A 26420-nucleotide genomic window follows, 5' to 3' on the forward strand; every position below is an offset into this window, starting at 1 on the left:
TATTTTTTCATTCTTTTTTGTTTTTGTTTTATTGTTTCTTGATTTCTCATAAAATCATTAGGTTCCATTTGCTCAATTTTAATTTTTAAGGAATTATTTTCTTCAGTGAGCTTTTATATCTCCTTTTCCATTTGGCCTATTCTACTTTTTAAGAAGCTTTTTTTCCTTCAGTGATTTTTGTGCCTCTTTTTCCATTTGGCCAATTCTGTTTTGTAAGGCATTCTTCTCCTCATTGGCTTTCTGGACCTCTTTTACCATTTGGGCTAGTCTGTTTTATGAGATATTTTCTTCTGTATTTTTTGTATCTCTTTTACCAAGATATTGACTCATTTTTCATGATTTTCTTGAATCACTCTCATTTCTTTCCCCAATATTTCCTCTACCTCTCTTACTTGATTGTCAAAATCCTTTTTAAGCTCTTCCATGGCCTGAGACCTATTCATATTTTTCTTGGAGGCTTTGGAAGTAGGATTTTTGACTTTTTTGTCTTCTTCTGAGTGTGTTTTGATCTTCCTTGTTGCCATAGTAACTTTCTATGTCAGGGTTTTTTTTCCTGTTGTTTGCTCATTTTCCTAGCCTATTACTTGACTTTTAAATCTTTGTTAAAGTAGGGCTCTTCTTCCAGGGTGGAGGATGCACTATCCCAAGCTTCAGGGGTTTTGTGCAGCATTTTCAGAGACACTTCTAGGGACCTAGAAGTTTTCAGTTCTTTCAAGGTGGTACGATCTAAAGAGAGGTGTTTACTACTTTCCTGGCCTGTGCTCAGGTCTGTGAGAAACCACAAGCACTGTTTTCTGCCCTAGACTGTGAGGAGGGTCCTGCCTCCACTGTGACTGCAAGCTGTGGTGTGCTAGTGCTCCTCCTTGCCCTGGGACTGCCATCCAGGACTGGGACCTGGATCCAAGCATGGGCAAAGCAAGATTCCTGCCTCAGTGCTAGGAAAGAGACCCACGTAGTCTCCTTCTGACCAGTTTTTCCAACCCCCTTACCTGTGGATTTACCTTATTGTCTGTGGGCTGAGAGATTGAGAAGCAGCTGCTGCTGCTGATGCTGATGATAATGGTGATGAGGATTCAGTGGCTTCCAAGGCCTCCTCCTGGTTTGCTGGGGATGGGTCTGTGCTGAACTGTGCTCTTCTCTCACCCTGGTGCAACAGCATTTTCCTGCCAAAATTCCAAGTTGTCTTGAGCTTGAAAATTGTTTCACTCTATCTTTTTATGAGTTCTAACACTCTGGAATTTGTTTAGTCATTATTTAATGGTATTTGGAGGGGTTCAGGCGAGTCTCCACCTTTACTATGCCTTCTTGGTTCCACCTCAAAGTGCCATTTAAAAAAAAAAGATTTCAATAACTAGAAAAAATTATATATAATCTCTTTTCCTTCATTATTATTGAAGTAATTACAGTTTATTTTGTTCTTTCTTGTTATGTTTTATCACTTCATTATCCAAAATTGAGACATCTATAAGCACAAAATATATTCTCCCCAAATGTAAAAGAATGTGGTATTTATCAAAAAATCTACAGTTTAGTTTAGGGAATATAAACTGCACTAGAGTTACAAGCAAAACAGGTAAAAGCCAGCAAGTATTACTCCCTTCTAACAACAGTAGTGAAGAAAAATTACTAAGCACTCAATAGGCTGTAAAGTAGCAATTTCTAATAATTTCAGGGTAGGTGGGTGAGTTTTTTTAATGTGTGGGGGTTTAATTTTTTTCTTTGTGCTTTATTGGATAATTTGCTTAATTGGTATCTATTTCAATTTGAATAGTGGAAGGCCTTAATTGTTCTCACAGAGAGTTTATTGGTCTTGAAGCATGCAGTGAAGGATAACTTTTTGGAATGGTTACCCTCTGGGGGAGGGAAGACATAAACAGAGGGATTCTGAGTGATAGAGCGTTACTAAAACAACACATCAATCTTTGGAATAATTGTTAGATGTAATAGTGAAAAACATTTATGCTATTTTCGGGAAACTCGTGGTAATACACTTGTCCTTCCACCAGTAATCTGGGATTCTTGTATGAAAAGTATGTTCTGCTAATATAGATTTCTTGAAAAAACAAAAGAAAGACAAGTAAACTATATAAGCCATGAAAAAGTAAATTAAACAAAAACAAAACTCCTTGTAGTTTTATACTTATCTAGCCTTGTCTGTTCCTCTGTCTGTCTGACTGAAGGCACTAAAGCTAAGACTCTATGACACATTTAATTAGGGACTTTGTGCCCATTTTCTTTTCATGTAGATAGGATGCTGTACATGTTATAAGATAAAAAGTTATTTTACGGTTATTTTTTCTTGCAGTGGAATTTAATATGTTCCATTTTCTAAGAACATTATCGTCTTCAGAGATGATCTTTATATGGCACTTTCACCTGGGCAAAATACTCTCTATATATTATATCATTTGAACTTCTGCAACAGCTTCATGAGGAAGGTACTATAGGTGTTGTTATCCATATTTATTTTTTACATGTGAGGAAACTGAGCCCCAAAGAGGTTAAAAATTGTAAATGGTGACCCATGTAGTATAATGGGCAGGATTTCAACTTAACTCTTCCTGACTCAGAATCTAGCATTCTATCCATTCTACAATTCTTAATAAATTATAGTTTATTGAAAATCTAACAGGTGCCTGTTACTATGTGAGTTACTGTAGTAGATCCAAATATATAAGATAAAAAAAAAGTATTTAGCCATGTTGTTTGGAGTTAACTCTTTTAAATGAACCTAGACTTTTACGTCCTGTAATTGTGATCTAAGAAGTTGGATGGAATATTGGTAACATTCTTATACTAAAACATATTTTAAAAGTTGCTATTTTAAAAATATATTTTTCTTCATGACATTGATACCTTTCCATGTCCAAGTCTTTTAATCATGGCACTAAGCACCCACTTGAAAATTTTAAAAGTAGAACTTATTTGCAGGATGTTAGACATACAAAGACAATTGAAACAATTTTACTTTATTTACAAGATGTTAATTCCTATGCCTTCCCATTTAAAAAGATTTCATTTTTAATTTTTAAAGAACTTCGTGTGTTAAAAATATTTTTAAAATATTTTCACAAGTGTTGATATCTGTAAAGTGTTTTAGAGTTTGTAGAAGGCCAACACTTCATAAATACAAGATAGTATTATGTTTTGCATTATAACATCAGTTCAATTTTGCTTCAATTATTTTATTGATATCTTTTTTAAGGATTGATGCACAAATATATAAAATCAAGAAGATTTACATTTAATTTCTCCTTCTAGATCAAGCATTCTAAGACTTTATTTAAATTAATTTGTCTGTGATGGGTTGAATTTTGAAAGAAAGAGCTGACAATTTAAATCTAGCTTTTTGGTTAGACCTCAGTGTTGATCAGGTCATCAGCTGGGATCCAAATGCCAGTGCACTAGTTGTTCTGTGCAGAGAGATATGTGTTCCAAGGCTGCTTTGGGTGTGTCTGATTTCCATTGACTTCTTACAAATGAATTCCAAATGTGGACCAAGTGAAAATGTATGGATGGTTTGGTGCAACCTACCAATCCTACTGGAAAAATAATTTAAAATTTGTGCACAATGGGTTGGTAGCTTTAAGATAGATGAAGGGTAGGGTTTTTATTTTACATGAAATTACCAAACAGAATCAAGATTTGTCATACTTTTCTTTATTGCAGCATAGTACCAGCAGGCTGGAAATTTATTCTCCTCTTTCAGTATTTCATTAATTGCCTGATAATTACCTTCAATATTTTACTATTCAAGCTAAGTTAAATAATCTTTTAAAATCTCTACTTATAAGTAAATCCACTTATGACTTTATTCATCTTTATTACCCTCCACTTAGCCTTTTAAATTTCAGATATTTCCTACCCTTTTGAGGAAAAGGAAATCAAATTTATATTAATCTGTTCTCTTTTTAATACATCTGACCTTATTAGCCTCTGTGGCTACTACTACAATTAGCAAAGACACCTTTGCTCTTACCTTTGTTGGACTTCTCTTTTTCTGGAAAAAAAAAGCCATGTTTATCTTTTAATCCATCATTGTACTTGGAAGGTCAATATTATTCATGCCAATATGAACATTTCTACTGGATTTATTTTTCTCCGTTCAACAAGTATTTATTGAATCCCTATTATGTGTTCAGGATACTGACCTAGGTAATACATGTCTACCTCTTAGTTTCTTATGTCCAAAGTGAAAGAAACAGGGATGATATCAAAGACAGCATGAGTTCATTCAAAAAGTATTTATTAAGCATCAGCTTTACATACAATGCTAATCTGATCCTGGATTGACTTCAGGCTCATTGGATTTATGTCTTCTGAGATAAATTCTTTTGATGTTTTTCACCATTTAAAAACTTTTCCATGAAAACGGGTAACTTAGATTGCTAGTTCCCAGAAGTCCAAGAATTCATTTATTGAATTATCATTGATTGAAAGCTGAAAGAGATCTCACACAAGACCTAATTGAAGGTCCTTATTTAACAGATGAGGAAACTACAATATGGGAAAGTTAAATAAAGCGGCTAAAGGTACACAAATAATGAGCATCAGAAATTGGAGTTTAATCCTGGTCCTCTGACTCCAGAGTCCTTTTGCTTTCCTTTGTATGAATTTAGTATAATTCCTAATGAGTAATTTAAGATATGTTTTCCCTACAACAGCCCTATGGGGGAAAGTGGATGGGAAATGGTATTAGGCTAGCAGAGTGTGGGATGGGAAGTGTTTATATTGCCAGAAAACTAGCCACACTCTCTTGGATGCCCTCTACCTTTCTGTGTATGGGAACACTGTTTCCTAACTCCTCCCTGGAATCAATTAGCTTATTTCAGAGGTTTGATTCCCTTAGATAACACCTCCATTCCGCAACTCACGTCATTGATTTTCCCTTAGTTAATACGTCCCTTCTATCTGACACACAGGAGCATTCCAGATGGTCAGACAGCATAGCTGAAGGGGGCGGTAAAATTAACTGAGACATCCTTCTCCTTTCTAGAGAGTGGGGTGGATCCTACTATCTGGGTTTAGAGGTTTTAAAAATATTAAAAATGAATAAGATATTTTTCTCTTATAGCCACTGATCCACCCATTGTGATAGGACCCAAGAGATACAGACTGAGGGTCTTTCACTATCATTTGTATATCTTGTGTGGGTATATATATATATATATATATATATATATATATATATATATATATATATATATATATATATATCCTCCTTTTTTCTGATCTCCCCTTCATAACAATGAAGTAATGAAGTGCGCAGATCAAAAACAGCTATGCTGAACAAATTTTTATCTAAGGTGTTATTGAGGCTAATTAAAACAGAAAATGTAAGTAACTTCAAAGGAAAAGGAAATTTTCAATTTGACATCTACCCTCTCAGTCAAAAATGAGTAGGGAAGCAAGGCAAACACTTCACTATATGTGTAAATCCTCCCTCAGAGAAAGTTCACCTGCTCAGACATGCCTCTAGCTCAGTCCTGAGACTTTGGTCTGACTGGAATGGGCAAAGGTGGGGTAGCCAAGGAGAAGCCTGCTTATATGGGCAATCTCCCCTCTTCCCACCACTATCTCTAGTTTACCCTCCATTCCACCTCCCTGTTCTCACTAGTCAGATTCTCAATCCTATCTCATGTTCAGTTTCTCTGGGTACCTTGTATCTCCTTGCACACTTCTCATTCCTCCTGCATAGTTTTATGCCCTTCTTCTTCAATTCAAGGAAAGAGTAAACCATCTTTTTCTCAGGGCAGTGAAGCTCCAGCAGGCAGGTGCTAAAGTCTTTTCTCTGCCCATAGAGAAATAACCTTCAATCCATACTCTATCCCTGAAAGTCTCCTCATTGTATAGATTTAAAAAAATGAAGGCTTTGAGCTGTCAAGTCCCTTACCTATGATCATACAGTTAATATGTATCTCAGGCAGGATTTGAATACAGGTCTCCTAAGTCCTAATTTACCCCTCTGGCTACCTAACCTTATCATGGATTCATTAATCCATACTTTTTATTATGGGAGCATTTAATATGCTGGCAGTTCTCATTATACATAAAACTAATATGTTGTATTCTGTTTTTAATATAAATACTGTGAAAAGATATATAAATATGTATTAAGTTTTGTGGTTAATAGATTGTGAGTTGATGAGGCTGTTTTCTACAGTGAGTAAAATGCTGAACTCTGAATCAAAAGCTTTTTATTTTGGCTTGGCCAAAGACATAGATTGACTCGGAATTGTATTTTATTATGCAATTTGATAACCAATTTCTATCATTTGATTATCTTGAAATTTCTGATTGGGCCTTTCCTGTTAATTCCTACTGCCATGCCCAAGTCTGACCATCGTGGTGGTAACAGCAGGTAGAGAACTGAGTCTCTGGAGTCAGAAGACCTGGCTTCAAATCCTACCTTCAACACTAACACTAAAGCAGTCAAGTTCATATCTTTGCATGAACTTGACTGATTTAATTTCCTTATCTATAAAATGATATATTAGATTAGCTTCTGAATTTCCTCCTAGCTTGAGATATGTCATACTTAGCATCTTGTAACTAGATTCTTCAGTTATCTCCCAGCTGTCTACTTTTCCTCTGCTTCCTTCCCATCACCAAAACCATCTTGCATACTGCTGTCAAACTACTTTTCCTGTAATTCCATTTCATTCATTTTAATTTCAGGAACCTATTGTTTCTCATCTGGCTGTACTACTTTGGGGACCTCTCTGATTTTTCCATGTTGCCCTAAAGAAGCTCATTAGTGGGAAAAACTCATGACCCTGCTGGATTCCATCAGCCTTGGTACTCTGTCTGTCTCATCATTACCCTCTGATTAGAGGGTGGAGCTATAAACTCCAGAAGCTCCATGTAAGAAGGAAGCCCAGATCTGAACATCTAATTTCCCTTCTGACTGGACAATACTGGGGACTTCTCTGACTTTTCTACTCTACCCCCCTCTTTTCATCTTCCTTTTGCATGTTTTCTTCCCTCATTAGATTATAAGGTCCTTGAGGGCAGAGACTGGGTTTCTTTTTATGTATTTGTATTCCTAGCATATTGCCTGGCATATAGTAAATATTTAGCAATGTTTTGTTGACTGATTAATGACTTCTTAGGTTTTAAGATTTTCTGTTATCTGACGTCACCCTACTTAGCTATATCATTTTACAATATCAAATACTCTCTGCTGCAGACAGGCTATACTCCTACAGGAGTGAAATGATCATTCCTAGCCCCATGCCTTTGCTTATGGTATTTACCCTGCTTAGAATACCTTTTCTAAACTCTTGTCAGTGTATTAGGTTTAAACATTACTATGTACTTAGTGCAGTGGGTACTAATAGCCATTGAAGAAGTGCTTGTCTATTGGTTTAAAATTTTGAAAACTATACCTTTGTAAACACGAGTTGCACTATAATGAGATTCTCTGTCTCAAGCAGCCTAAGAGAAAAACTTCGTTAAATTGAGAGGGTATAGATGCTTTAGTTTTTATCCACATATAAAACAATTTTGCACATAATTATTAAACATAGATTTGGGCTCATTATTGTGCTTTGAGATACAGAGGCCTAGCGCATTGCCTCACATGAGTAGGCACTTAATAAATGTTTCTTGAGGTGAGATGACTTGAAATAAGTAAAATTCAAAATCCTCATCTTCAAGGAACTCACCATCTTATTGAGGAAATAAAGTGTCCATGCATGAAACAATATGAAAATCAGTCGACAAACATTTATTAATTGCTTACTATATGTCAAGCACTGTGCTAAGCACGGGTGGTGCAGTAGATGGAACAATAGGCCAGGAATCAGAAAGACTTGACCTCAAATATAGTCTCAGATACTTACTAGCTGTGTGACCGCCTCACTATACTCTGCCCTCATCAGATCTCCTCTGCAGTATTGTCTTCACTTTGGGTCACCAAGTTTAAGGAGGGTGTTGATACCCTGGAATAAGAAACACTCGATATGTTTAAAAGTTTAAAGGGGAGCCATGTTAGTGAAGGGCCTTTTTTTGTTGTTCAGTTGTTTCAGTCGTGTGCAACTTTTTGTGACCTCATTTGGCGTTTTCTCAGCAGAGATGCTAGAGTGGTTTGACATTCCCTTCTCTAGCTCATTTAGTGACTTGCCCAGGGTTGTACAGCTAGCAAATGTCCAAGGCCACATTTGAATGCATGAAGATGAGTCTTTTAATTCATCTCATATGAGTATTGATCAAAGGAATTGGGGATGTTTAGCTTGGAGATAAAGATTCCGGGGTTGGGGAGGAGCATGATGATGAAAGTTGTCTTCAGTTATTTGAAGATCTGTCATGTGGATAGGTATCAGATTTGTTCTATTTAACCCAAGAGGGCAGAATCAGGAATGGTGTGTGGAAGATGAAAGACAACAGGAGGAAAAGAACTACCGCCACAAATTCTGCCTAAAAATTAGAATTCTCCCAAAGTGAAGTAGGCTGCCGTTAGAGGTGATGGGTTCCCTCTCTTTGGAGATTTTGAGTGATGAGGATGATGAGGATGATGATAGCTGGCATTTATGAGGTGCTTTGAGGTTTGTAAAACCTCAAAGTGATTATTCCCATTTTACAGATGGGAAATCTGAGAAAGGTCAAATAACTTGCCCAAGTCCATCCAACTGGTAAATATCTTAGGCATAATTTTAACTCCTATCTTCCTCAATCCATGTTCAGTGCTATTATCCAGTATGCCCCTTACAGGCAGAAGGCAGATGGCCACTTGTCAGATACTTTAGAACAGGGATTACTTCCTGTAGCAGTTAGACTAGATGGCTGCCAAGGACCCCTCCAACTCTCAGATTCTTTGTCTCTGTAATTCATGCTGTTTCCCAGTGATCAAAATTCAGGTTGCTTTAAATCTCGTGGTTTCTGAATTTTGAACCAGATTTGAGTTGTTGGTACCTTAAGTTCACTCACTTTTAGTAAAAATTTGTTTCCCTTTTTCTAAGAAAAATACATCAGAATTCAGACTTAAATGACTTTTTGGAAATAAAATAGCTGTTAGAAATTTTGCATTTTTATGAGATGAGTTTAAATGAGCCAAATGAAATCAAATGAACGGCCCTTAAAATATATTATGTGTGAAAAATCAAATCAAGAATGCTTTGAGCAAAACATTTAAGGCTTTAGTATATTGAAACCATTTGAAAAATATTCTCAGTGATGAACAAATAGAATACGTGATCAGGTTTTATAATTCACAACACCCTCTCCCCCAGTATTTTTAAAAACCTTACTCTGTGTATACATTTATTTGATTATTTTCAAGATGTGAAATCAACTAATTTTAACTCCTGGTTTTATACCTCATACTGTGAAGCTGACATGTTTTGATGATGGTGAATCAGTGGTGACAAAAGCTTTCAATGGACTCAAAAATCCTGTTACTATTACCCCTAACATAATGCTTCTGCAATGAATAACCTCTTCTCCTGCTGGAGGAAATAACTGTTTAAATAATATAAGAGCTTGTGTTTATGTATGAGATTTAGGTTGTGCTACTCATTTTCTTGAGTAGAATAGCTGGTGAGTTCTAAAGAACAGCATGGAAAGGATAGGAGGAGTTTCTGGGACTGAACCCAGAGAATCTGAGAGTGGAGTGTTCTGCATCCTCAAGAAAAGGTCGAACAGAATGGGCAGGGGCATGGAAGATGTGAGGTGTTTGGGAGGGCTCAGGGTTGTGTTCAGTAGAATTGGGTTGAAAGTGTTAGGAGATTGAATGAGGTTGTAGCTGCTTGGATGGCCCTAAAAACAAATGGAGCACTGAGGCAGAGTTTAAGGCAAGTTGAGTGGAATAATGCAGGTAGACAGTCTTGGTCCTGAGAAATCCATGTGGTCAGGAGGTTCCGGTAGAGCAGCTATGGGTTCTGAGACATATGTGAAGGCAGAAGATCTAGAGAAGGGGAAGAATGAAGAGAGAAACATGGGTACTAGGCTGAGGGTAGCCAGTGTTGGCCTGAGTGAATGGTGAAATACTAATCATCACAATGAGATTTTATGTCTTTAAAGAAGGAAGTAGTTGGTCAAAATATTCTAATCACAATATTGCATATAGCAGCCCTCCAACTCCCAGAGCTAGTTCCTGGTGAACACCTATTGCAGATTTAAGGTCGTCCATGGGACTATGCTCCTGAAACCAAGCTCCCAAACTCCCTCTGATGTGCTTATCTTTTAATAGTTAGCCAGGCAATGAATGAAATGGTATAGCAAGAAAAGGAATAACCAAGCATATCCCTTATAAACTGAGATGTACTTTCCCATAAATACACACACCATCAGTGGAAGGAGTCTGCAAACACACAGAACACAAATAAAGAGATCATAACATAGGGAACATGTATTAAACAACTCACAGCTCCCACATTTTTGAGCCACTGATTTCTTCCATTGATGTTATTATACTACTCCTTCCAGGCCTGTCCTCCACTGATTTTTTTTTTTACTTTTGGATAATCATTGCTTTACCTGACATTGGTTTCATGGTCTGATGAACTGATCTTCTAGTCTACACTCTACCAAAAGTATAAACTGCATAATTAATGCAATCTTAATATTAAAGAATAAAATTTTGAGTTTACTAATAAATACATTTTTAAAAGGTTTGGATTAGGTTAAAATCAACTAAACAAACATTCATTGAGTTCCAACCATGAGCAGAGGAAGCTATGGTACAGTAGATAGATAATTGACATCAGAGCCTGCAAGACCTGAGTTCAAATTTGGCTTCCGACATATACTGGCATATATACTGGCTGTATGACCCTGGGCATGTCATTTAATCACTCACTAGTCTAGCCAGCGCTTCTTGAATTAAAGGGTCAAGACCTACAGTTTAAGAAGTACTGAAGGGGTCTCTACTGGACAAAGTTTAAGAAGCACTGCTCTAGGCAACCATCTAAAATTCTAAGTTATTGAAAAGGAGCTGACCTGCATTACTAGGATGAATTTCCATATCTGGGAGCTTTCTTTGTCAAATGAATCACAGATCTAATCCCTATCTGAACTGTGTGTAGGACACTCTGCTGGGCACTGGATTTATAAAACCAAAGATGAAATATATCCTGTCCCCAAAGAGCTTAAAAGATAATTTTAAAGTCTCTTCTTCTATGAAGCAATGTAAAATATATGAGCCTTCAGAAGTAAATAATTTATTGAAACAAAGGAAATAAAAAGGGCACAGTATTTAAATTGTGTGAGGAAGGCATAATGTGTATGTATGTGAGTGGGTAATACTAGGGCTCTTTTTTTCAGGTTACTTACTATTTAGGTAGTATAATTAACAATTAAACTCAAGTATATTTCAGAATAAAAGAAAAAATCAATTATTCTTGGTCCTCTGATTTGATGGGATTCAGAGATCTAGTGATATTCCTTGAAAATTTTTTTTCCCCTTTCAATTAAGTCTATAGTAGTTCTCCTTGAGAAACAGCTTGCTCTACCTCCTCTTTTGTATTTAGATAAAGACAGTCTGAAAGGAATACTTTAGTGCCATAAATGCTATTGAAAGCTGAACATTTTTTTTCTTCTGAAGATACACTAATCACTTCACATGATGATAGAGTCCTTGGTTTTTTGTCAGAGTTAAAGATCTGTCTGTCTACATAATGGCCATCAGTGTAGTAATTTGGATGCTTTGACAAGTGTGCCATTCTATTGTCCTCATTTTATAGACAGCAATACTGAAGCAGAGGGGAGTTAAGTGGTTTGTCCTAGATCACTCAGCAAATTAGTGGCAAGGCTGAGTTTAAAATCTTAACTGCCCATGTAGGCCTCATTTGTTGTCGGCTATCATTTCCCTCTTATAGACAATAATATAACTTTATATCCACCATAGTATAAGAGGGAATACAGTAAAATTTTGGTCATATGATCAGCATGTTTGATGCAGAGGGATGGAGTCATTCTATCTGAAAAAAATAATTTTTTCAGGTAATTTTTCAGATAATTGAGGCTGTAGCTCTTTTACAGTAACTACTGATGTCTTTGGGGCTGCTTCAGTACAGGAGTTTTGGGGTTTTCTTTTTGCTTTCCCTTCTTCCTCTTCCTCCACCTCCCTTCTCCTCCCCCCCCACACCCCTGTCTAATAACAGACCTAATCATTATATTACAAAGCTCCATTTTGCCTCTTCATTTCTGTCATTCTGCACTTTTGTATTGTTTGATACTGATTCGCTGGTGACACACTTCTATCAACCTATTACTTCCATTCAAGTGTCTTATAGTCACTTCAAATTCATCACACATAAAAAGAAACTCTTTATCTTCCTTCCCAACTACCCGCTTTATATTAGTGGCAACACCATTCTTCCAGTTATTGTTATTATTGTTTGGTTGTTCAGTCTTGTCCAATTCTTCATGACCCCATGGACCACAATACTCCAAGCCTTTCTGTCCTCCGCTATTTCCCAAAGTCTGTCCAAACTCATGTTCATTGCTTCCATGATGCTCTCTATCCATCTCACCCTCTGACATCTCCTTCTCCATTTTCCTTTCCCAGCCTCAGTCTTTTCCAATGAATCCTTTCTTCTCATTATGTGGCCAAAGTATTTGAGCTTTATCTTCAGTATTTGTCCTTCCAATGAGTTTTCATAATTAATTTCTGTGTGTATTTACTGATTTGATTGTCTTACTGTTCAGAAACTCTCAGAAGTCTTCCCCAGCACAACAGTTTGAAAGCATCAGTTCTGTGATGCTCAGCTTTCCTTATTACTAGGCTCATTAGAGTCATCATTGATTCCTCATTCTGCTTTGCTCCAATCAGGTCTCTAACTTTTCTTTTGCTCTTTTTTTCCTGTTTCTTCTTTGTCCTTCCTACTGATAATAGCCTAGTTCAGGCTTTTATCACCTCCTGCTAGGACCACCATGGCATCCTTACTGGTTCCCATGCCTCTCCACCATTCACTAATGTGAAATTACTCTTTATAAAACACTTCTTTTATCTTCAGACTCTTGTTCAAAAATCTTCAGTAGATAGTTATTGTGTAAAAAAATCCGAATTCCTAAGCCTGATATTGACTCATATTCAGAGTCTGGCTCTAATCTAGACCTCCCACTTTTCCCTAACACAGACAAATCTAGCCAAACTCACCCATTCACTATCCTCCAAACATACCTTGCTGTTTGTCACAATTGTACTTTTCTCTGCTTACTATCCAAGATGCCCATGCAAACCCTCTGCATCCTTTAAATCTTAGCCACTCAATGAAACCTTCCCTGATCACTTGAACTGGAAGTTATCTTTGCCTCCTCTGAACTCCTGTGATTCACATAATCTGTACTACTCACACAGCATATTATATACTTAATTGTAATATAATTATTTGTGTACAACTTATTATCACTCCAGGTAAATTACAAGCTCATTTAGGGCAGATGTTATATCTTCTGTTCCTTGGTAGCTATAAAACCCTGCACATTGTCATCTGTACAATAGATTGTCAATAAATATTTGCTGAATAAATAGATTACCTACTGGTTAGTGTGAATATTAACCCTATTCATGTAAATAAGATGGGAAATATACAACACAGAGATTTAAACATTTAAAAATGAATAATTAGTGTTGTTTAATACCATGTATCTTTCTCTAACTGTTATCTAACTGGACAAAAGTCATCATTTATAAATACATCCATTTCAGGCATATGGTAAAGGGGCAATTCTTATTTTATTTGGAAGTCAGTTAACAGCTCTTATTAAGTGCTTACTATGTGGCAAGCACTGTGCTAAGCCATGAGGATATGAAGATAGGTTCACAGTCCCTGTATTCAGGAAACTTACATTCTAATGATGGAGACAACATGCAGACGAGTATATGAATATGAGATTTGTTCAGAGTAGATTGCTACTGTAGTTATCCAGTCTTTGCAATTTGTGTGTGTGCTTGGTTTGTGTGCACTCCTAGAGATATCCTATAAACATCTATGATTCAGTGCCAATCCTTAGAGCATAAAAATGTATATACTCAAATCACTAAGGGAGTAGAGAAAGTCCATTGTTAAGTAGCAACCTGCTTTAAATAAGCAATGAGATAAAATTGAGCTGGAAACCTCTGGATGCCTGTAGAAATCACTTAAAAGGTTTTGGTATTAGGCTTCATCACAGTTACAGATTTCATCATTAACTTAAATAAAGTAGCTGCAAATGAAAAATACCTACTAAACATTCTTTTGTAAGCAAGTGAGAAGGTAGATATTTCGAAATTTTATTGAATCTATTTCTTTAAAGCTAGGAATGGGCAAAACTCAAGCTTTGGCTACATTGGTTTGCTGAACCGTTTTTCTCATTCTAGCCTCATAAGACCAATCTGCATCCAATCTAAGTAACACTGTGATCCACTAGGGTCAGCACTGATTTGTTTATAAGTGATTGACTTATGTTAGTGTTTTCAACTAGGACTTGAACTGTGGCCAACGTGCTAGCTCCCAATGATAGTATTGAACTATCCTCTAAACATACCTAGGATAGTAACTGGATAGTCATAGTCACAGGATATCCCTAAATCTCAGTGCACCTTCTCCCTTTACCCTTTCCTTCTGGTTCCTTCCAGTTAGACCTGCAGTTCTTAAGCTGTATGAGTTCATGCATAACTTTGGTGACTCAAGACCCAATTTGCAACATAGCTATAGCCCTCACTTCTACTTTTAATTACAAAAGCATCTTACCAAAATGAATTGAAAGGCTTTCACTTTTGAAGAAGGAGTGAGACCACAGTAAGAGGGGAAACTGTCCTTTAATTGTTACTTCTAGGAACTAGAAAAAATGTACTATTAGAAAAGTTAAAACTATAGGACAATTATTTGTGGCTTACTCCGAAGACCCTTCTCAACTGCTGCTAATCTCCATATTGTGCTTTGCAAAAGAATATATATGTCATTGGGACAGTTAAAGTCTAAGGCAGATGCCACGCAATTGTGATGGGCCCTTAGGAGCTATTCTTTTGTCCCCAAGGACTGAAGAGGTGCTCCACTAGGGAATTTATAATTGTGCACAATTACAGGGTCACTGCTCTGGAAAACACTGCTTTGACTGGAGGAAAAATATATATATATATATGTGTGTGTGTGTGCATACACACACAGAATAATTTTTTAATGTCATGATGTCCTAATAGTAAATAATAGCTACCCTAGGATGGCTGAAATAAGATTAGGTGAAAGCAATTTTATTCTTGGTCATCATTTTGATTTTCACAGTAGTAATATGCTTAAATTATAGTAGTAGAAAGACCACCATGCTAAGAGTCAAGAGACCTGGTTGTGGGCCACTAACCAGCTTCTAATTAGCTATGTGATCCTACACATCACCGCTATTCTGGGTGTATGTTGTTCCTCTATAAAATGAAAGGATTAGACTTGGTTATTTCTAAGTAATTTTACAAGGCTCAACAATCTTTGATTTAATAAGCATTAGTGATATTATGAAATCAGAAGTGATGTGATCCAGGTGCTGCCTTCTCCAGTTCATCAGGTCACTGAGGCAGGTGGATTTTGCAGTGGTCAGAGAGCTACTTGTGGTGAGGAAGACCTGAGTTCAAAATCTGCCTCTTACATTTATGGAAGTAATAATAGCCCTTGACACACAGGGTTTTTATGAAGATCAGAATTAACAACTAAAATGCTCTGGAAAATTCATAGTGCTTTATCAATGTTAACTATATTATCAGTACCAGATACTGGCTAGAATTAATTGCCCAAAAACCTATTCAGTGATCTCCAGACTTTTTTTTTTATTTTAAACTCCTATAAGTAAAATTGTGAACTCTTCCCCATTTTATGTAAATTTTATTTAGAGGAATATATTATACATATAATAAAGTATATATATTATAAAATAATATTTTGTACATTATAAAACAAAGTAGAAATTAAAATGGATTAAAGTTGAAATAATAATTAAAGTTTTAAAATTTAGTTAGATTTATTTTTATAAATTTATATTTTTTATAAATTTATATTTTTAAAATTTTATAAATTTATAAAAACATATTTTTTATAAATGTATGAATTAATTAAATTTATTAACTTAAAAATTGATCTTGAGATTAGAAATTGGCTATGGTTCATTATTGGTGGAGCATTATTCATTATTCAATTAATTGGCTTAATTATTCATCCATATAAAGGCAGTTAGGTGGCTCAGTAGAAAGAGTGGTGGTCCTAGAGTCAGGGAAGACCTAAGTTCACATCTAGCCTCAGACACTCTGTAGCTTTGTGACCCTGGGCAAGTCACTTAATCAGTTTCTTCATCAGTAAAATGAGTTGGAGAAGGAAATGGCTAACCACTCCAGTATCTTTGCCAAGAAAACCCCATATGGGATCATGAAGAGTTGGACACAACTGAATGACTGAGCAGCAACAAATGTTTAATTATTTTCAAAAAATCCTTGTGTTCTGTGACCAGGGACACAGGGAGAATTTATAAATAGTTAGTTGTTTGTTAGTAATTATTCCCTTAAAATTCATCATTGTGTCTAAGTAAGCAGTTGAATTTCTTTATTTTATTTTTTAAATTGAAAATTACACAATAGAGCAAAGAAATAATAGATCATAGTAGTCAATGAATATAGCATAGGTATTATAGTTATATTTATGTAGATATTTATCTTTATGTAGATATTTACCATCATTCATAAATAAGCAAAAATTAATTATCTCCAATTTCAACTCAGCAGAAAGTTTCCAATATAAATATGCTTTCTTTTCTCCCTGTGAATATGACATCATACGTTATGGTATGACTGTGGAATCATACCTTAATTTCCTATTCATGCTTTGATATTTTAAGTGTGATTTTGAAGCAGTTTGAGGAAGATGTAGGCTGTGAAGAGCTTTAAATGTCAAACAGAGAAGCTTATATCTTATCCTATTGGTAATAAGGAGCCTCTGGAGTTTATTGAGGAAAGGGGTGGTGACAGTGACATGACTGAACCTGATGTTTAAGAAAATTATTTTGGTACGTATGTAGAGAAAGACTTGAGGCAGGAAAACCAATTATGAGGTAACTGGAACAGTCCATGTGAGAATTAGTGAGAACCTGAATTAGGTTGATGGTTATGTGACTGGAAAGAAGGAAATAGATTGAGAGGTGTGGTAGAATGGAAATGGCAAGAAATGGCAACTATTTGGATGTGAGGTGTGAGAGAAATTGAAGAGTCCATAATGATACTGAGGTTTTGAAACTGAGTGAATAAAAGGAAGGGGATACTCTCAACAGAAACGAAGAGTGGAAATAGAGTGAGTTTCAGTGGAAAGGTAATGTAATGAGGTCTGCAATGCAAATCATGACTTGTCCTTGCCTGTTCAGCCTGTTCAGTAATGATCTCCTACCCTAAATATCCTAAATAAAAAAGGATTAGAGGTGGGTTTACCAGGTACAGCCCTGGAGTAGAGCTTATTTTTCTTGCAAGATGACCTGGTGAGCAGCTGATAGATATACATGGAGAAGAAGGATAGAAAATCCCATTGGCACATGTACAACTACTACTATGAGTACCCAAGTTAGGATTAGTTAATGCCTTCCCAGAAGAGGAGATTACCTGAAGGAGAAAGAAGTAGGTTGAGAACTTGAATAGTGGGTGAGTGGATGGAATGGGGCAAATGAGTATTGAGCAGTAATGGGTGATAAGTAGGTTTGGTGTAGGAGACAAGCCCCAGGAGTAGCAGTTATAGGGGGTGTGGATTGAACACATACCATCTGGGGATATTCCATGGTTTTACAGAGGACTTTATCCCCCGCTTTTTGGAGAACACTATTCTAGGTAATAAAACATTTTCTACCTAAATGCCATATTATTATTTCTTGTTATGAAATCATATGCTATATTTTCCTTTAATTATTTTTTGCACTTTACCTGAAATAGCTTTAAGTAAAGCATTCCATTCATCATAATGGAACATTGAGTTTGGAACCTAATTATAATGTCTCCACTAATGATTGTAGTAAGAGAAACATCCTGCTAATGTGGTTGATAAGTGTGTCTGTTCCTTCCTGACAGTATATTAATTGGTAATGAAATATAAATAAATAGAAATAAAGCTTTGATAATATTTCAAATATTAATGATGTTAACTTCACGTTCTCCCTCTGAGGTTGGTTCAGTTTATTTTATCCCAAGTCACCAGGGAAGTAAATGAAGTCATGATGATCATAGTGATTTCCCCAAACTAAGCATATTAGAAGTTATCTGAACAAGACAAAATTTGGTTTTACTAGCTCTAACTACTGGAAGCCCAGGGCAAATTGATGAAATCCATTCATTCATTCATTCATTCATTCATTCATTTATTTGTTTATTTATTCATTCATTTATCCATTTATTTATTTTTAGGAATTTAATGCCTGTTTCATGGAGAGATGCAGTAATATTATATCTGAAAAAGGAGGTGTCCAGGCTGGTCAGGCTGGGCCTCTGACCCTTGTAGATTCCTGATTGAATTATCTCTAGTCCGATTTGAAAGCTTAGAACTTAGTTTTATCAATTCATCTAGAGTTTATCAGTCTCTTTGAATATATCAATTCACAATAAGCAAAATCAAAAAACTTTGACTTTTCAACTAAGATTCCAATTTATTAATTTATAAATAAATACACCTTTCCAGTAGGGCAGCTAGATGGCATAGAGGATAGCGTACCAGGCCTGCAATCAGGAAGACATCTTCCTAACGTTAAATCTGGCCTCAAGACACTTAAATGTGTGACCGGGCAAGTCTCTTAATCCTATTTGCCTGTATGAGCTGGAGAAGGAAACAGACAACCATTCCAGAATCTTTGCCAAGAAAACCCCAAATGAAGTCACCAAGAGTTGGACACGACTGAAAAAATGACCCAACAACATCAAAACATTTCCAGTGAATAGCATCACTCAGCCTGGTGTTTTGCATTTATCAGTCTATGCTTTAATTAATACTAAATGATATTTTCGTATCATAGCCCTCTTTCATTATTTCTAGCTCAGGAGGATTCTTATGACCTGCCTATTCCTTTCTGTCTTCTAGTCATCCAAACTTTGAAACCTGAGAGTCAGTCCTAACTTGTTGTTTCTGCTTACCCATCCTTATATCCAGTCCCCAAGGCTTGCTAAGAACAGAGTAAAGGAATTTATCAGTGAAATGTTCATAGGAAAAAAAGATGGGCTGATTAACCATGAAATGGGAGCAACAGAAAACAAGTAGGCAGTTCACAAACTCTATTGGCATCCTTGAAATGTCAGGAAAAAAATAATGAAGGCCTTTGACATGTGGAGAATGTCTATGAGGCCATGGACAATTGTTTCACGAGATGGGTAGGCATGGATAGACTGTGAGGATCTACATTGTTGGAGGGGCCATGCAGTTAAAGGAGATCATAGATGCATTTGAATCTTTGAGAGAATTCCTTTATGTCTCTTCATGTGTTCTTATGTTTTCCTGTTGCCACCATCTTAGTTGAGAACCTGATCACTTTACATCCAAATCATTACAACTGACTTCTGATGCTTATTCTGACCTCTACTCTCTTCCACTGAAGAATCCAGCCTGAATGCCATGTGTGTCTTCTAACTGAATATGACTTTATATCATGATTCTGTTGGAATAAGAAACCTTCAGTGGTTCCCCATTATCCAAAGAAATAGTCCAAGCTGAAGTTATCTTTGATCCTAATTGTCTATAAAGACTTTTCCTCTCTGGAACCTTTGTATAGCAATTTGTTCATATCTGACATTTACTTATAATGTCTTATTTGTATTATACTTATTAATCTAGGGAGAGGGTTGTAAACTCTATGAGAGACTGATAGAACTTTTGCACCTCTCTTGCCATCTGATACAGTGCTCTGCACATAGGAATAAACATAGGGATAGGGCTTGTGATTTCATTGATAAAGGAAATTCCTGAGTGAGGAAACTCCCTCTACCAATGTAGGCCCATATATTCTACACAAACGTGTAGTGTTGGAGATTTACCCAGAGCATTTAAGGTTAAAGTGACTTTCCCAGGGATTACACATCCAGTCCATATCAGAGGAAGGATTTGAATTCAAGTCTTCCTTGTTTTGAGTGGCTCTTTATCTATTACAGTACTCTAGGACTGTCATGCTAGTAGAGGTTTAATTAATGATTGAATTGAATTGACTTGAATGAAAGCTCTCTATAATCTATCCCCAAACTTTTAACTCCTTCTCCCCTATATGAACTCTTTTCTTCAGCCTAGCAGGGGAAACTCACTATTCTCTCATGTTTTTATTCATATCATCCCCATTTCTCTGGAGTACCTTTCCTACTTCTTTCTGCCTATCCAAATTGTGTACTAGGAGTGGCAGAGAACAGTAATAAATCAGTCATCAGGTCTTCATTGAATTTTTTTGTGCTCAGAAATGTTCAGGGCCCAGACCAGATTGATTCTAGGTCTTAGCCAACTCCCTAGTTCTATCTGAATGCCAGTTTCCTCCTATTGGGAAATGAACTTACTGTGAAAGTAATTGACATTTACTTTGATGTTGACTGCTGTCATGCATTATTAATTCTTGACAAAAATATCATTCTATGTGGTTCCCACATCTTCCGCACACCCATGGTTACGCACATCCAGTCGCTCTGTGTCTTTTGTTTGTAGAATTCATTGGCTTTTCATTCTATCTTTATTAGTATGATGAGAGTGGTGTTATGTGGGTGATGTTTTGGTTTTTCCTTTATAGGTTATCTATGTCCACATGGATCTGCTTAGATGTGGATATCAGGAAGGCAAGAATAGATATCTCTAGCCTCTCCTCCCCTCTTCTTCCTCCAAGAGAGATTCTGGTCCCAGCCAAGAGGGGAAGATGAGGGTTGGGAGCAGAGGTTAGCCACTCTTCTATTTTTGGAGAGAAGGAACACTAGACTAGAATTGTATCTGCTCCCTTAAATGTTATTAGTCTAGAAGTAACCTTTAGGTTCAAATTACACTCTTAATCACTATTTCTTAACGGGAAAAGGAGAGTTCCAAGCTTTATATCGAGGGCTTGAATCCCTTCCTACCAAATGCCAGTTGCACAAGAACACATCAGTCAATCATTAAAAATGTATTAAGAATCTATTATGTGCCAGGCACTGTGCTAAGTACTAGGGATATGAAAAGAGTCCCTGTTCACAATGAAGAGAGAATCCCATAAATTGACCCATTGAGGTGAGGTCATAAGAAAATGAAGACTAGATTAGATGATCCCATTATTTCTTTTAGGGCTTTTCTCTGGGATATTACTATTAGAATAATTTTATCCCTTAGAAATAATAAGCAACAGCAGTGTAATTAAGTTCTGTGTTGTGTTTCCTAAAGGATTTAGTTCTTCATTATAATATCACCAGGAAGGAAGATTGATTGAGAGTCTCTTAATCTTAAACTAAAGGACCTCAAAGTTCATCTTTTTTCCTAAATCAATCAAGTAATCCACAAGCATTTATTAAATACCTACTGTGTGCCAAGCACAAAGCTAGACACGGGTGATAAAAATACAAAGAATTAAAAACCACTACTGTTAAGCAGATTACATTCTAATGTGAGGAGACACATACATATATGATTATCTACATAATAAATAAAAAAGTAGAGACATACAAGGTAAGATGGGAGAAAGGGCACTAGCATCCAGGGGTTCAGGAAAAGAGTCATAGAGAAAGTATTTGAGCTGCTTGTTGAAGGAGAAGGATTCTAGGAGGCAATATTGAGGAGGGAGTATATCCTAGCCATGAGAAATAGCCAGTGAAAAGGAACAAAAATGGGAGATGAGGACCCTGTAGGAGGAACAGAGAGAAAAGCTGATTGGCTGGATCACCCAGTATGGGAGGAGAGAAGTATACAATGAAATAGACCTAAGAAAAACCATTACATTTTTTTTGACTCATCAGTAATAAACTAGAGGAGTGAAATATTGAACCAAACTGCCAATCTTGAAATGCCATATTTTAAAATTTCATTTGGGATAAGATTACCTCTTCTTAGAAATATCACTAATTTTTTTTGGATTTTTTTAAAATTTGGAGATATGGTTATTGGCCTGGCTCATGATGTAACAGAACCTCAAATAGCTTTGAAAACATCTTAATACCACACAAGGAGAACATTCTGTTTCTTCCAAGGGTAATTGACATTTATAATTATCTCATCCCATAGGTACTAGTGAAATCCACCTAATGAAAATCTACAAAAGAAATGGAACATTACTTGAATGTCAGTGGTGACTAGAGGTATAAATGGGATTATATGCTTAGCTATGGTGATTCTTGTTCATGGGATAATGTTTAGGTCTAATTTTTTTGTATTTGATGTCAAGATAGAATATTCTCCCCAGGCAGATTGGCAGGGACCTAATGTGAGATACAGTCTCACCTCCTGTGACCTTTTGTTTTGGAACCCTCTAATGTACATATTATATACTCTTGTATATTATAGCTATTTGTATTGGTATGTTATATAGTTATGAAGCATGGTGAACAACAGTATCTGAAGAATTTCCAGCACCATAGTGCCAAAATGGCATAGCAGCAGAGCATGTGATTGTAGAAAGAGCATGGAACAAAGAACTTGATCATTTTGTTGCTGGCTTTGTCACTAATTAGCTGTATGTCTTAGATATGATGCTTAACTTCTCTGGGACCTGGATTCAACATAAAACGGATATGATAATATTACCTATTTTACCTAAATTATGATGTTGTTAGAAAGGAAAAACCAATGAAATAATAAGTGGTTAAGTGCTTTAAAAAAACTAATGTGCTTTTCAATTTGATGATCACAATGTTAATTATATTTTTAAAGAAAGTGTGCCTGTTTTAGTAGGAAAGCTGACCCCATACCACACTCACTATGGAGAACTGTCACTTAAATTCTTCTTTACTCCTTCTATATTTGGAGTAAATCAGAGAAGGCATCATTTAGTTTCTTTTTATTTCTGTTTTCCCCTATTGTTTGGGTACAAAATTTTCTCCCAATGGTGTATGTCAAAAACATAATAGGCAAAAATCATCAAACCAAAAAACTGTCTGATTGAACTTCAGCATATGGAAAATTTCAGCAAATGCTATCAATTGGAAGTTTTGATTGGCATATGTTTGGCATTTATCATATTGTGACACGTGAAGCACTGAGCAGTAATCTAATAACAAGCCCCCTGATAGAAACAAGAATGGAAAATGTCATATCATTAACCCAATGCAATAAACGCTGACAAAATGTATGAATAATGCAAACATTGACATGCTAGAGGAAAAAAAAACAGTATCAAGGGAAAAGTAATGTTTCCCTAATCAGTGCCTGGGTAGTTATTACTATTTGACACTTACAACCACTATATTTCAATTAGTCAGACATTTTGCTCCTGTTCACTGAAATGGGACATCAAATTATTAGTGGAAATAGAATGTACGTAAAATGGCCACATTCTGATTTCAGTGAAGTGTCTTTCCAGCCCAAGAATGTCATTAATACATTAATAGTCTCTTTTTGCTTAGATTTAGTTTTGGAAAAGTTTTTCCTTTCACTAAGTCATCCAGGGAGTATCTAAGGATCCTTGTGAGGATACATACATACATATATACATATATACACACACATACATAAATGTATATCATGCATATACATACATGTGTGACACATATATGCACATGCAATTTTATATAATATAAGGTTATATAGTTATTTATATGTGTATAATTAACCCTCTTTTCTGTGTGTTTGAAACCCCAGTCTTGTAACATGATGGACCAAAAAAAATAGACAAGAATACTTTGACTCCCCATTTTATTTAGATATCTAACTTTATATAAGATTTTGCATAAAGAGGTATTATATTTCCCCAAATCTTAATACACTCAATTTAACTTGTGTTAGGTGAAATGATGGATAGCACACTGACCTACAGTCAGGAAAATATAAATTCAAATAAGGATTCAGATACTTACTAGCTGTGTGACCCTGAACAAGTCATTTAACCTTTGTCTTCCTCACTTTCTTCTGTAAAACAGTGCAGATAATAATAGCACTTATCTTCTAGGTTATTGTAAAGATCAAATGAGATAGTATTTGTGAAGTGATTTACAAGCCTTAAAGTATTATTTAACTGTTACTCCTCCTCTTCCTCCTTCTATTACTACTACTACTATGACAAAATAATGACAATAATTTCCTCCAATTTTCTCACATCACAATTTTTAGGCAGAAATGCAATTTGTTTTTCTCAGCAAAATTTTTTTTCACTGGTAAAATATCAAACAGCAGCTTTGAATACCTAAAATCTTGAGTAGAACAGAGAGATATTAAAAATTAATTCTTTTATTGTCCTATTAGTTTTATTCTTTATAACTTTCCCTTTCATTTCCCCTTTCACTTTTAAATAAAAGTTATAAATAAGAGTTAATATATTGAATTCTTCTTACTAAAGCTTGCAGTCAAGGCTTTGGTAGGGCATTGTGGTTGTTGCCACAGGAGCCCACCATGAGGTAAATTTAGCATCTTACTTCAGTTTATGGTAAAGAGTAATAAACATACCAAATGCATGATTTTCATGAGCCTGACTGTGGGGCATAGAGGGAATGTTTAATGCTATCAGACCGCTAGCAAAATTTCAAGTAGGATGACCTCCTACCTTTATTTCTTCTTTCTGATTCCTGCCTGATGGGTTTATACTACCATCATGCTGACTTTTAGGCGCATGCTTTTCAAAGATTTCCTACTTCATAATCTCAACCAGGCCTATCCTTTGGGTGGGATTTCAATTTTGCTCAAAACATACCCCATTCATATAGAATCATTACTAAGAGTCTTGTAAGTTAGCAACTCAATCATTAGCCTGTTAGCCTATTATGTAGTGAGCAGGGGAAGTGAATATGCATTTATTAAGTGCCTACTATGTGCCAGGCACTCTGCTAAGTACTTTTTACAGATGTTATCTCATTTGGCATAGCAACATATGTACTGAAAGTCTGGGTGTGTTGTGATGTCATAGGTACCATGTGAATATGTAAACTAATGGATTTTGTTGTGAGGATCAAATTCAATAATGTATATAAAACCTCAGTGTACTAAGCAAATGTCAATTTGTCATCATAATCATCCTTATTTTATACCTAAGAGGTGTAAGAAGTACCACGTACCTAAGAATTTATAAAGTGAAAGGCAACAGAAAGAAAACATTAAAGTAACAAAAGATATCAGTGCATGAACATAATTTTAAATACTAAAATATAGTATTTTACTATTAAAATTAAATTATTAACTTTTTGAGTTTAGATTTTGAGGGCATGAAAACCAGACCATTTTATGAGACAGATGCAGAATTTTAAGATAAGATAGCTAAGGGGAATAATATGGTTAATACAGTGTTTAAAAATCCTTTAAGGGAATGGTTTGTTGTGGATTCCTGAACTGCATAATTTAAAGCTCAAATATGAGTTTGTCTCTTTCAGGTTAACAGAGAATCTCTCTTGTTAATAGATTATAAGATCAAAAAGTATACCCGTAGACATGTCTAGATACAGTATATGGAGATTAGCAAAGGGATAAGCCAAGACTTTAAATAATTTTAGCCAGCAAAGAACAAAATGTTTTGTGGCTACGTTGAAAACAAGAAGACAACAAAGTGTAGTATAAGATGACTAATTATAGGGCTGGGCAAGTAAACAATGGATGACACTACAAGAGCTGAAGTTTTAATACCTACTTTGCTTCAGTTGTCATGAAATGTCTGGTATTTCATCCAAGGCTTTTGTAGCCTGGTCTACTCTATAATCATGACAAATGCTGTTGCCAATTAAATCACACCCACTACACACCCTCTCTACCTGCTGCCCCCTTCAAAATGCTCTTTGTAAACCTATTTACACTATTCCTTTTATTCCCTTAGAATTGTTTGGGTCCCTGGGTTATGTGTTTTCATGATGCATATTTCTTCGTGTGTGTGTGTGATATTTTTTTGGGGGGTAGAGTAAATGTGGCACACTGGAAGGTACTCTAGTTTTATAGTTATTAACAAGGCTGGATGTTCATCAGTCAGTTCATCTTGTCCAACTCTTCCTGACCTATTTGGGATTTTCTTGGCAAAGATACTGGAGTGGTTTGCCATTTCCTTCTCCAGCTCATTTTATGGATGAGAAAACTGAGGCAAATAGGGTTAAGTGACTTGCCCAGGGTCACACAGCTAGGAAGTATCTGAGGCTGGATCTGAACTCATGAAGATGAGTTTTCTTGACTCCAGGCCCAACACTCTATCCGCTTTGCTACCTATCTGCCCCTTTCAGAGAATCTGGGTTCAAATCCTATTTCTGTTGCTTACTGTTGCTTATTACTTGTATCACTATGAACAAGTCACTTAACCTCCCTGTAACCCAGTTTCTTTATCACTAAAATAATATGGTTAGACATGATGACCACTGAAGTCCCATTTCAGCTCAAAATGTAGGA

General features: G+C 35.8%; 1 protein-coding gene across 1 annotated transcript in view; it reads left to right on the forward strand.

The window, feature by feature from the left end:
* Positions 1–26420, forward strand: part of PRKN (parkin RBR E3 ubiquitin protein ligase) — a 1801990-nt gene that overhangs the window by 187237 nt on the left and 1588333 nt on the right. The gene's annotated exons all lie outside the window — the stretch shown is intronic.

Source organism: Phascolarctos cinereus, unplaced genomic scaffold (assembly GCF_003287225.1).
Source record: "Phascolarctos cinereus isolate Bilbo 61053 unplaced genomic scaffold, phaCin_HiC Scaffold_5;HRSCAF=322, whole genome shotgun sequence".
NCBI classification, from domain to species: Eukaryota; Metazoa; Chordata; class Mammalia; order Diprotodontia; family Phascolarctidae; genus Phascolarctos; species Phascolarctos cinereus.